At 53.4% G+C, this 12723-nt stretch overlaps 1 non-coding gene across 1 annotated transcript; it reads left to right on the top strand.

Annotated features, from left to right (window-relative positions):
• The first annotated feature begins 7651 nt into the window (after positions 1-7651).
• Positions 7652-7866, top strand: LOC137428796 (small nucleolar RNA U3). The gene has a single exon (XR_010984752.1). It is a non-coding gene; the product is annotated as a small nucleolar RNA U3 (small nucleolar RNA).
• Positions 7867-12723: the final 4857 nt, after the last annotated feature.

Here is a 12723-nt window from a genome sequence, read left to right on the forward strand (position 1 = left end):
GTCGGTCGACGTCCATGTGCGCCGGTTTGAGGCGGTCCACAGAAATCCGGTCCGGCCGGCCGCCGAAGTCGACGATGAAAGACTTGTCGCCCTGTCGCAGGACCCGGAAGGGCCCGTCGTACGGCGGCCGGAGTGGCCCCCGGTGCGCGTCATGACGCACAAAGACGTACTCCGCTGTGCGAAGCGCCGGGGGGACGTAGGACTGGGGGCCACCGTGGCGGGACGTCGGCACGGGGGCAAATCGTCGGGCGGCCTCCTGGAGGTCCGAGCGCTGGCGAGCGGCGGACCAGGGACTGGTAGCGTCAGGCACGAATTCGCCCGGGACGCGGAGTGGCTGGCCGTAGACGAGCTCGGCGGCGGACGCCTGGAGGTCTTCCTTTGGGGCCGTGCGAAGGCCCAAAAGGACCCACGGCAGCCGGTCGGCCCAACCGTCGTCCTGAAGGCCGGCCATGAGTGCGGCCTTCATGGAGCGGTGAAACCGCTCGCACAACCCATTGGCTTGGGGGTGGTAGGCTGTGGTGCGGTGCAGCGTGACCCCCAACGAACGGGCGACCGCGCCCCAAAGCTCAGACGTGAACTGTGGGCCGCGGTCGGACGAGATGTCCGCTGGTGCGCCGAAGCGCGCGACCCAGGTGGCGATGAACGCCTACGCCACGTCGGCGGTGGTGGTGGAGGTGAGGGGCACGGCCTCCGGCCACCTGGTGGTCCTGTCCACCATGGTGAGCAGGTGGGTGAACCCCCGCGAGGGGGGCAGGGGACCCACCAGGTCCACGTGGACGTGGTCGAAACGCCGTTCAGGCACGGCGAAAGATGCCAGCGGGGCCTGGGTGTGGCGGTGGACCTTGGCTCGCTGGCAGGCCGTGCAGGCGTTGGCCCAGTCGCGGATGTTTCGTCGAAGGCCGTGCCAGACGAAACGCGCCGACACCAGCTTCTGAGAAGCTTTCCGGCCCGGGTGAGAAAGGCCGTGGATGGAGGCGAAGATGCGGCGCTGCCAGGAAACGGGCACGATGGGGCGAGGCTGGCCCTGGGAGACGTCGCAGAGCAGGACGGTGCCCGCGAAGGGGATGTCGGCCAGGCGGAGGCCCGTGTCCGCCACGCGGAGTGCCTGCACCGAGGCGTCGGTGGTCTGGTCGGCCGCCATGAGCGTGAAGTCCACGCCGAGGTGGACCGCGTTCGCGCTGGCCCGCGAAAGGCAGTCGGCCACGGCGTTGTCTTTGCCGGCGACGTGCTGGATGTCCGTGGTGAACTCCGACACGGCGGAGAGGTGGCGCTGCTGGCGGGCCGACCACGGCTCCGTGACCTTAGCCATTGCGTAGACCAACGGCTTGTGGTCGACGAAAGCCGTGAACGGGCGGCCCTCCAGGAGGTGTCGGAAATGGCGAACGGCCAGGAATAGCCCGAGCAGCTCGCGGTCGAACATGCTGTAGTTTAACTCGTTCGGCCGGAGTTGCCGGCTGAAAAAAGCGAGTGGCTGCCAAACCCCGTCCACCCATTGCTCATGGACGGCGCCCACCGCGTAGTTGGAGGCGTCCGTAGTGAGGGCGATGGGCGCGTTGAGCACCGGGTGAGCCAGCAGCGTTGCGTCGGCGAGGGCCCGTTTGGCACTGGCGAAGGCCGCGTCCATGGCCGCGGACCAAACAATGTCATGCTTGGCCGGCTTGCCCCGGAGGGCCTCGTAAAGGGGCCGCATGAGCTGAGCAGCGCGGGGCACGAATCGGTGATAAAAATTCACCATGCCGAGGAACTCTTGGAGGGCCTTGATGGAACGGGGACGCGGGAACGTGGTGATGGCCTCGACCTTGGTCGGCAGCGGCACGGCCCCGGTCTTGGTGATGCGGTGGCCCAAAAAGTCAACGGTCGTCGCGCCGAAGTGGCATTTGACCGGGTTGACAATTAAGCCGTGCTCGCTGAGGCGACCGAACAGTGTTCGGAGGTGGAGGAGGTGCTCGGCGCGGGACGTGCTGGCGACGAGGATGTCGTCCAGATAGACGAAAAGAAACGGCAGGTCGTGCAGCACGCCGTCCATCAAGCGCTGGAACGCCTGGGCCGCGTTCTTGAGGCCAAACAGCATCCGCAAAAATTCGAACAGGCCGAACGGCGTGATGACGGCCGTCTTCGGGACGTCGGCCGCCCGGACAGGTACCTGGTGGTAGCCCCGTATCAGGTCAATTTTCGAAAAGATGACCCGTCCCGCCAAACGGGCGGAAAAGTCCTGAATATGCGGGATCGGGTACCTGTCGGGGGTGGTAGCGTCATTGAGACGGCGGTAGTCACCACACGGGCGCCATCCACCCCCCGGCTTTGGCACGATGTGCAGTGGCGAGGCCCACGCGCTATCGGAGCGCCGCACGATGCCGAGGTGCTCCAACGCGTCGAATTCGGCCTTTGACACGGCGAGCTTGGCTGGGTCGAGGCGGCGGGCCCTGGCGTAGACCGGCGGGCCCGTAGTGGGTATGTGGTGCTCGATCCCGTGCCGCACCGCGATGGCCGAAAACGTCGGCCGCGTGAGGGCCGGGAATTCCACGAGCAGGCGAGCGAACTCGTTCGTTGCCGGGAGGGCGCACGCCAGTTCGGTCGGCGCGGAGCTGCTCATTGTGCATGCCAGGGAGCTGAAGGTCTCGGCGTGGACAAGGCGACGTCGTTTGACGTCGACCAGCAGCCCGTGCGCGCAGAGGAAGTCGGCGCCCAGCAAAGCCACGGGGACGCTGGCGGTAACAAAAGTCTATTGAAAGCGCTGGCTGCCGAAGCAGAGGGTGACGACGCGTGGGCCGAAAGTGCGTATGGCCGAGCCATTAGCAGCGACCAAAGAGGGGCCGCAAACTGCGTCCAGCCTGTCCTGCTCGGAGGCAGGTATGACGCTCAGTTGGGCGCCGGTGTCGCACAGGAAACGCCGTCCAGACGCTTTGTCCCGAATAAACAGCAAGTTGCCCGAGTGGCCGGCGCTCATGGCTGGGAATGAACGCCGGCCCGGCCGTTTCCCGACCTGCCGAAAGTGCACGGGGGCCGGCACGTCCGAGCCTTGTGTCCGAACCTGGCGTGGTAATAACACCACGCCCGGTCAGGTGGAGGCCCCGGCCGTCGTGTCGGAAGCGGGCGGTGCGGCGTGGCGGCCGCCAGTTGCACCGGCAGTTCGGCCTCCAACCGCGCAGGGCGCTCGGGCGTCGTGGGCGTCGCCTCGGACGGCGGCGGGCTCCAGGTAACCGCGCCGATGTGCTGGCCCGCCGAGGAGATCTTATCGGCTTCCCTGGCAAGGGCGCGGGAATCCGTGATCAACGTGCCAGCCAGGGCGAGGCGTACCGGGTTAGGCAGCTGACGGAGGAACAGCTCCCGGAACAGGAATGCCGGAGAGTGCTCGCCGAGCAATGAGAGCATATAGTCCATGCGCTCGGACGGGCGCGTGTCGCCGAGCTCGGGCAGGTCAAGCAGGCGCCGTGCGCGTGCTGCCGGTGAGAGGGCGAAAGCGCCGAGGAGGAGCGTCTTCAGCGCGTCGTATTTGTCAGCAGCCGGCGGGTGCTGGAGGAGGCTCAAGGCGCGGGCCGCGATGGCGGGACCGAGCGCCGCCACAACATGGTGGAAGCGGGTGTCGTCCGCGGTGATGCCTCGCAGGGCGAACTGGGAGTCCGCCTGGGCGAACCAAACAGCCGCGTGAGCCTCCCAGAAGGTAGGCAGTTTAAGCGTCACTGCCGTATCCATGTCGGTAGGTCACCAATGAAGGAACTGCGCTCCAACGCGAGTCGAAAGAATTGACGCGACCAAAGACGGAATTCGTCCGAGTTGCTTTATTGAAACAAAACAGCTCAGGTATTCTGACAAGCCCGTTTTTCGGGCAACAATATATATACACATTTATGTCGGGAAGTTTGCCCGGCAAAAGCTATACCGGGCATGCCCGGGTATCAAGGGCGAGCCTTGGAAAGGCGCGTCTGGACCTGCCCGGGCGTGTTTGGCTGCGGCCTGGCAAGTCGAGGCTGGGCGTGCCCGGGCGCTCTGGGCGAGCCCTGGAAAGGCGATAGCGGGCATGCCCGGACGCTCTGGGCGAACCCTGGAAAGGCGATAGCGGGCATGCCCGGACGCTCTGGGCGAGCCCTGGAAAGGCGATAGCGGGCATGCCCGGACGCTCTGGGCGTGCCCTGGAAAGGCGATAGCGGGCATGCCCGGACGCTCTGGGCGAGCCCTGGAAAGGCGATAGCGGGAATGCCCGGACGCTCTGGGCGAGCCCTGGAAAGGCGATAGCGGGCATGCCCGGACGCTCTGGGCGAGCCCTGGAAAGGCGATAGCGGGCATGCCCGGACGCTCTGGGCGAGCCCTGGAAAGGCGATAGCGGGCATGCCCGGACGCTCTGGGCGAGCCCTGGAAAGGCGATAGCGGGCATGCCCGGACGCTCTGGGCGAGCCCTGGAAAGGCGAGAGCGGGCATGCCCGGGAAAGACGAGACCGGGCGTGCCCGGGAGAGGCGCGTCTGGCCGTGTTCTGGCCGGTGCAAGGCGATTATGTACATCCAGCGGTAACCGCTACACCTTGCTGATTTCAGCTGCAGTTGAGAAAGTAATGACACATTTCACCATATTAACAGTGCAGTATTACACTGTACACAATAAAACACTATACTGTACTCCTATTTTACTACCCGTACTTAAGTATTTTCCCAATTTATTGGGGGCTTGGATGGCCATGCAGTTTTGGCTTAAGTCTTTCACAAACCGGCTGGCCAGACCTGTCGTCCCACTGGAGGACGTAAATAAGTATTTTAATAACGTAAACTACATGGTATTCATAGAATACATACCCTGCGCAGTCAACTTGGTGCGAGCCAACTCTTCTGTTTTTGAAGGTTTTTTTTTTTTATTGGATCCATATGGTTGCCAGACCACGTCAGCGATGACATCATAAATTTATATTCTCCAATATAATTGTTGCATAGATCATGCTCAACAAATTTCAAACTGATCAGACTAAGCATTGCACCTGTCAAATTAAGACGTCATAATTATGGCACCAATGACGTCATCTTTAACAACACCTATTCCCCATATGGAGTTCTTTACAATGAGCCATGTTTCATTTTTTTCCATAGAGTGGTTTTGGAGATGGAGGTGCATCCTTTTTTCGGTTTTCCAAGATGGCGCCTGTACCACATGACCCATGACGTCATGATTACCATTAAAATATTCTACAGGAGGAGGCCCTCCTATGGTGAAAATTTCGTGCCCATCAGACCAACAGTTGCTGAGAAAAAAAATTCATAATGATCGGATAAGTGTTGTACTTGTCCAATTATGACGTCATAACGAAGGCACCGCTGACATCATTAACATATCTTATTCACCATGCGGAGTAGTTGACAATGAGCCAAGTCCCAATTCTCTCCATGGAGTGGTTTCAGAGATATAGAGGCGTAGGCGTACTTTGACTTCTCTATTTGGGGGGGCAGGGGGTTAATATTTATCATGGAAAGCTAGGTCCGATTCCAAAATTACCGTTTGCTAGTGTGGTCACAGTGTACGTGAAATCACAAATGCAGTTTACGTTCAGTATTGTTACTCACGTTTAAATACGGGATGTTTTAATCTTAATTGTAAACTACCGAAAAAATTAAGGTGGGGGCATTGCCCCCCCCCCTCCCCCGTTCCCTCTCAAACTCCACCGATGTATGGAGGTGCGAAGTTTTTCCAAGATGGCGCCTGTACCACGTGAACTTTGACGTCATAATTATCATTAAAATATTCTACAACAGGAGGCCCTCCTATGGTGAAAATTTCGTGTCAATCGGACCAAGAATTGCAGAGAAAAAAAAATTCAAACTGATCGAATCAAGCGTTGTACTTGTTGAATTATGACGTCATCGATACCTTAATTATGACATCCTCATTGAATGAATGATCGTGTTAAGGCCATTTTCCCCACTAGAGGGGGGGTTGGCCTTGTGGGCCCCAATCATGGTTCCCTGTTTTGAGGCAATGATTTTTATGGCCGGATGCTCTTCCTGACGCCAACCCTTGGTCACACTCTTATGATGCGCAGGGATACAGTGTACCTATTCTAAATCTGGGTACACATCCTGATCATTCATCCCAGCAAGCTAGTACTCAATTTGCCAACCTCGGAAGGATGACAGGCTGAGTCAACCCCCCTGGCGTTAATTCAGTGATCGACCGGGATTCGAACCCAGGATCCTAGAATCCCAAGCCGGCACCCTAACCACTAAACCAACACCAGGCACACATCTTATTCCCCAAGGGGAGTGCTTGACAATGAGCCATGTTTCAATTTTTTCCATGGAGCGGTTTTGGAGATATAGAAATGCAAACTTTTTCCGATTTTTCCAAGATGGCGCCTGTACCACGTGACCTATGACGTCTTAATTATCATTTAAAAAATTCACAGGAGGAGCCGCTCATGTTCTGAAAAATTCGTGCCAATCGGACAAACAGTTGCAGAGGAATTTTTTTTTTCATACTGATCAGATCAAGCGTTGTACTTGTCGAATTATGACGTCATAATGAAGGCACCGATGACATCATCATCAACATATGTTATTCCCCATGGGGAGTACTTGACAATGAGCCATGTTTCAATTTTTTCTCATTCAGCAGTTTGGAAGACATGGAGGTGTAAATTTTCCAAGATGGCGTCCGTACCACGTGACATATGACGTCATGATTATGAATAAAAAATTCGACAGGCGGAGACACTCCTATGGTAAAAAAAATTACTGTCAATCGGACCAACGGTGGTCGATAAAATAATTTTTAAAATGCAGACACGTACGCACACGAATGCCTCGTCATGAGTTTCGCTTCGCGAGCGCAGGTTAATAAGAAGGAAGAACTCGTTTTTCCCGTCAAGTTGTGTCGATGTTTGACCCGACATGGACATGGTGTGATCGGTTACATGGCAGCCCCTTGTTAGACAGGTTACACGGTCGGCAGCCCTTAAACGGCACAACACAAGAATCCCAACTTGATCGGGCGAGGTGGAAACCGTGCGAGAATGGAACTCAAATGCAGGTAACCAGGCCGAAGGTGTCTTTCTGCGTTTTATTGACTGATTATGTGAACTCGGAAAGAAAAAAAAAACATTGGGAAATCGGGGCGTTTAATGACGTCATCCCTAAAGGCCATCGGCAACGTTTTCCAGTTTCCATCTGCCGGCAACGAACACAGACCGACCCAAACGTCACCGATGTGTTTGCGCATGCGCGTAAATCCACAAGGATCAGCCTTTTACTTTCGTCAAATCATACCATTGAACAACGGAATGTCAATAATATTATGAAATTAAATTTATTATTTTTATCTCGCCAAAATAATAACCTGATTTTAATAATTCGTTTAATATTCATAATCTTATTGACGTTCACATTTTTAAACCGCATTAGGTCACTTCCTATGAACGTCACTTCCTATAAACGTCACTTCCCCGTTGTGACGCGGGCATTATTAGATTATAACATTCATCAAATATCTTCTCTTGTGATTAGTGTAAGTCGGTGATGAGAATGTTACCATAATTAAGAGAATTAACTTTATGCTAACACAGAAAATGTTTTTGTAAAAGTGGAGAAAAGAGAAACAAACCGATTAAAACCGGAAGTCTCCGCCAATGTTTTGATGCCAGTGAAGCTTAAGAGCGAGTCGGTGGATGAGTTGGTTAAGACTATACTTTCAGGGATCATTTCTATAGTTTGTGAGTCCAGAAACGTAACTGAAAGTGAACGGACACGTTAACCCTGATGAGGAGCAGAAATCTCGCTTCCTGAGCGCGAAGCCGGCTTGAGGTGCTGCTTATGCGGCTGCTTCCTGCCATTGATGACCGTTCCATTCGCTACTTGGTGGTGGATGGAGGGAAGCGAGATATTCTGAGGGGTCACAATTCTTATATAATTAAATGAAAGATTAAAAATTGAGGTCTTTCAATAGGAGCGTTACGTTAAACTATCTTCTGGTGTTCCACCGTGAACTTGTTGAACTAAAAACCCACCACACCTTCTCCTTTATTCATTGACGAGGATTTCCTTTCAGGGCGAAAGTTCGAGGCGGTGTATTATCTCCGGAACCACTCACTTGTTAATGTTTCATTTTTACCTGTACAGTAAATATGTGCACACCTTACCCTACACATTACAGGTACATCAACGAGTCCCTCCATTTGTTTATTACTAAATGAAGGTGGTCTTGAGCTTTAAAAAAAACTTCATTTCATGAATTTCCTAAGTACGTACTCGACTCGCCCCCGAATTACCACCGAAGATATTTTACCGTTTCTATTGCATTTACGAGATGTGATTTCTTGTTCAGTTGTGACCTGAAGGAAACGTATTTTGGTTCGTTAACATTACCTGTCTGTGCTCGTAAACGTCTCACCAGCTGTTTTCTATATATATAAAGTAGAGTTGGCCTCTATCTATGATCTCTAAGATCTCGAGAACCCGTGGACGGATTTGCGAGCGGAAAGTACTGTTCGACTCGGGATGGTCCCAGGAATGTCACGGAGACATAAACATTTAAAAAATTTCGGGTTTTAAAATTAGCGTATTATTAGCACTAGCAGAAGAGAGAGGGATTCGAAGGGAGGGAGCGCAGCGCTTCTAGCGCTTCTGACTACAGCACACCTTCTATATATATAAAGTAGAGTTGGTCCTGATCTATGTATCTATGATCTCTAAGATCTCGAGAACCCGTGGACGGATTTGCGAGCGGAAAGTACTGTTCGACTCGGGATGGTCCCAGGAATGTCACGGAGACATAAACATTTAAAAAATTTCGGGTTTTAAAATCTATATATATAAAGTAGAGTTGGCCTCTATCTATGATCTCTAAGATCTCGAGAACCCGTGGACGGATTTGCGAGCGGAAAGTACTGTTCGACTCGGGATGGTCCCAGGAATGTCACGGAGACATAAACATTTAAAAAATTTCGGGTTTTAAAATTAGCGTATTATTAGCACTAGCAGAAGAGAGAGGGATTCGAAGGGAGGGAGCGCAGCGCTTCTAGCGCTTCTGACTACAGCACACCTTCTATATATATAAAGTAGAGTTGGTCCTGATCTATGTATCTATGATCTCTAAGATCTCGAGAACCCGTGGACGGATTTGCAAGCGGAAAGTACTGTTCGACTCGGGATGGTCCCAGGAATGTCACGGAGACATAAACATTAAAAAAATTTCGGGTTTTAAAATTAGCGTATTATTAGCACTAGCAGAAGAGAGAGGGATTCGAAGGGAGGGAGCGCAGCGCTTCTAGCGCTTCTGACTACAGCACACCTTAAAATTAAAAAAACTTCGGGTTTTAAAATTAGTGTGTTACGCGTAATTAACGCTAGCAGAAGAGGGAGGGAATCTAAGGGAGGGAGCGCAGTGCTCCCTCCAGCGCTTCTGTTAGCGTAATTAGCGTATTTCGGAACGTTAATTTTTCAACTTCATTATTCGGAATCAGTACGTCCCAGAGAACCTTCGTAACGTTAATTTTTCAACTTCATCCGATTGACATGGGACCAACGGCATGTGACAAAGAGTGAAACATACAGGCTACATTTATTTGACGACAATGAGTTCCGACTTCCGACCTCGGTGGGATGACAGGCTGAGTCAACCCCCCTGGTGTGAAGGGGGAGGAGGAGGGGAGGGGGAAGAGAAGGGGAGGGGAACGAGGGGGAAGGGGATGGGAGGGGGGAGGGGAGGGGGAAGGGGGAGGGGGAGGGGGAAGGGGGAGGGGAGGGGGGGGAGGGGAAAGGGGGGGAGGGGGAGGGGAGGGGCCCTTCTTCCCCTGGGCACCCCCGCACCCTTCCCTCCCCCCTCCCCCCCCTTCCCCCTCCCCCCCCATTCCCCTCCCCTCCTCTTCCCCCTCCCCTCCTCCTCCCCCGCTTCCCCCGCCCCCCTCCCCCCCGTTCCCCTCCCCTCCTCTTCCCCCTCCCCTCCTCCTCCCACTCCCGTGCAAAGCCGGGTACCTCTGCTAGTCATATATAAACTAGAACGCCACTCAGTAGAGCGCATACTCCCGCCGTGGGTTTAGTTGGAATAATACGTTTTGTTTAACATCCCCTCTCCCCAAAACAATAAATGGAAAAAAAGTAAGCCCTGACTGTCAGAGAATTTATTTGGAGATATCTCGGAATTAGAGGAGAAAAACATCATTTAAGAATAAGAATAAAAGCTTTAATGCAGTAAAACAGAAAAAATCTTTCCCAAAAAAATTCCTGGATCCGGAATAATATCCTGAGCTTCACCAAAAACTAATCAATTCTTCCTTATCCCAAGGGCAATCATCCCACCAACTTTCATCCAAATCCGTTCAGAACTTTTCCAGATATCTTGTTCACAAACACACGAACACACACACACACACACACACACACACACACACACACACACACACACACACACACATACACACACACACACACACACACGATCGAATGCGTTACTCCCTGCCAGGAGTAATAAACCTGAAAATCGCAGAGCCAGAACCAGAATTATTTATTTGGTCTGGGAAGCCCATGCGAGGTTTCTTCTTCTTCAGCCTCTCATAACCCTGGGTGAATATGCGATCTTTTAAAAAAAAAGTTGGAATTTTGCCAAATCTGTTTTATTCGTTTGTTAATATGCCTCAGTCATTGACAAATCTGGAACTAAGTCTTTATAAGTTCATCAAATACTGACACCGCGAATGACATTCGCTGAGCTAAATGTTGACATGTCTTCTGAGTTAAAAACAAAACAAAAACAAAAACAGTTTTAAAGCATTATACGTATCAAACGATACATTTTATGAAACGGTGAAACCTAATACACACTTTGGTGGTTTTAAAATGACAGAATGTCTTTATTAGAAAAAAAAATGAACATTGAAGACGACGCTGCTAAAAAAAATACACCGCTCTAACGCATAACCACGAGTTTAAACTACATTTACAACAAATATGAAAACTATCACAATGTTAAATATAGAATATATAGAAGATAATGTGAAAACAAAATGAGCCCTATCTCCCAATGGTAAAAAAAATCCTTCAAAAAATTCCTGTATCGGGAATAATATCCTGAGCTTCACCAAAAACGAATCAATTCTTCCTTATCCCAAGGGCAATCATCCCACCAACTTTCATCCAAATCCGTTCAGAACTTTTCCAGATACAGTATCTTGTTCACAAACACACGAACACACACACACAAACACGGACACGAGTGAATGCATTACTCCCTGGCGGGAGTAACTAGAACAGCACTCAGTGTCGAGAATACATACCTCCACTTGGTTGCCAATATCTCCCAATGGTGAAGATTCACTTTAAAAATCATACTAGCTGGATCTGGATCCGATCTTCACCAAAATCGAATCTATTTGTCCTTGTCAGACACCCAACCTCTCCACCAAATTTCGTCCAAATCCATCCACAACTTTTTGAGATATCCTGCTATGTATCGTTTTTGGCCCTATCTCCCTATCTCCCATTTTGTCACTCAACTGTTCACGTGCGTATAGCGTTAATTACGTACGATTGCAACGTACCTTTGAGACCTTTAAGATCACTTTGACCTTTTGCTTTTGGACCCTTTAACCCTCAGACCCCTTGGACATTTGCAAACCTTCGACTTTAGACCCTTCAAACATTCAGACCCTTTAGACCGTTCAGACTTTCGAATTTAGACCCTTGAAGGAGCTGCGCTCCAACGCGAGTCGAAAGAAGTGACGCGACCAAAGACGGAATTCGTCCGAGTTGCTTTATTGAAACAAAACAGCTCAGGTATTCTGACGAAAAGCCCGTTTATCGGGCAGCAATATATATACACATTTATGTCGGGAAGTTTGCCCGGCAAAAGCTATACCGGGCATGCCCGGGTGTCAAGGGCGAGCCTTGGAAAGGCGAGTCTGGACCTGCCCGGGCGTGTTTGGCTGCGGCCTGGCAAGTCGAGGCTGGGCGTGCCCGGGCGCTCTGGACGAGCACTGGAAAGGCGAGAGCGGGCATGCCCGGACGCTCTGGGCGAGCCCTGGAAAGGCGATAGCGGGCATGCCCGGACGCTCTGGGCGAGCCCTGGAAAGGCGATAGCGGGCATGCCCGGACGCTCTGGGCGAGCCCTGGAAAGGCGAGAGCGGGCATGCCCGGGAGGTTCGGGCGTGCCCGGGAACAGTGAGTCCGGGCATGCCCGGGAGAGGCGCGTCTGGCCGTGTTCTGGCCGGTGCAAGGCGATTGTGTGCATCCAGCGGTAACCGCTACACATGCCCCTCCAGAATCGACCTGCACCGGCAGGGTCAATTTAAGGGGGGTCCGGATGACCCGGCCGAAGCGACCCCTGGAGGGTCGTGGGGAGGGGTCCGACGTGGTGGTGGGTGGTCGAGCGGGGGGAACTGTGGACGGGGGGCGGCCTCGCCGCGGAGGAAGGGCCAACCGTGGTGGTCGGTCGGCGTCCATGTGCGCCGGTTTGCGGCGGTCCACAGAGATCCGGTCCGACCGACCGCCAACGTCGACGACAAAGGACTTGTCGCCCCGTCGCAGGACCCGGAAGGGCCCGTCGTACGGCGGCCGGAGTGGCCCCCGGTGCGCGTCATGACGCACAAAGACGTACTCCGCTGTGCGAAGCGCCGGGGGGACGTAGGACTGGGGGCCACCGTGGCGGGACGTTGGCACGGGGGCAAATCGGCGGGCGGCCTCCTGGAGGTCCGAGCGCTGGTGTGCGGTGGACCAGGGACTGGTAGCGTCGGGCACGAACTCGCCCGGGACGCGGAG

The sequence above is a fragment of the Myxine glutinosa genome, chromosome 5 (assembly GCF_964187855.1).
Source record: "Myxine glutinosa chromosome 5, kmMyxGlut1.1, whole genome shotgun sequence".
Taxonomy (NCBI): Eukaryota; Metazoa; Chordata; class Myxini; order Myxiniformes; family Myxinidae; genus Myxine; species Myxine glutinosa.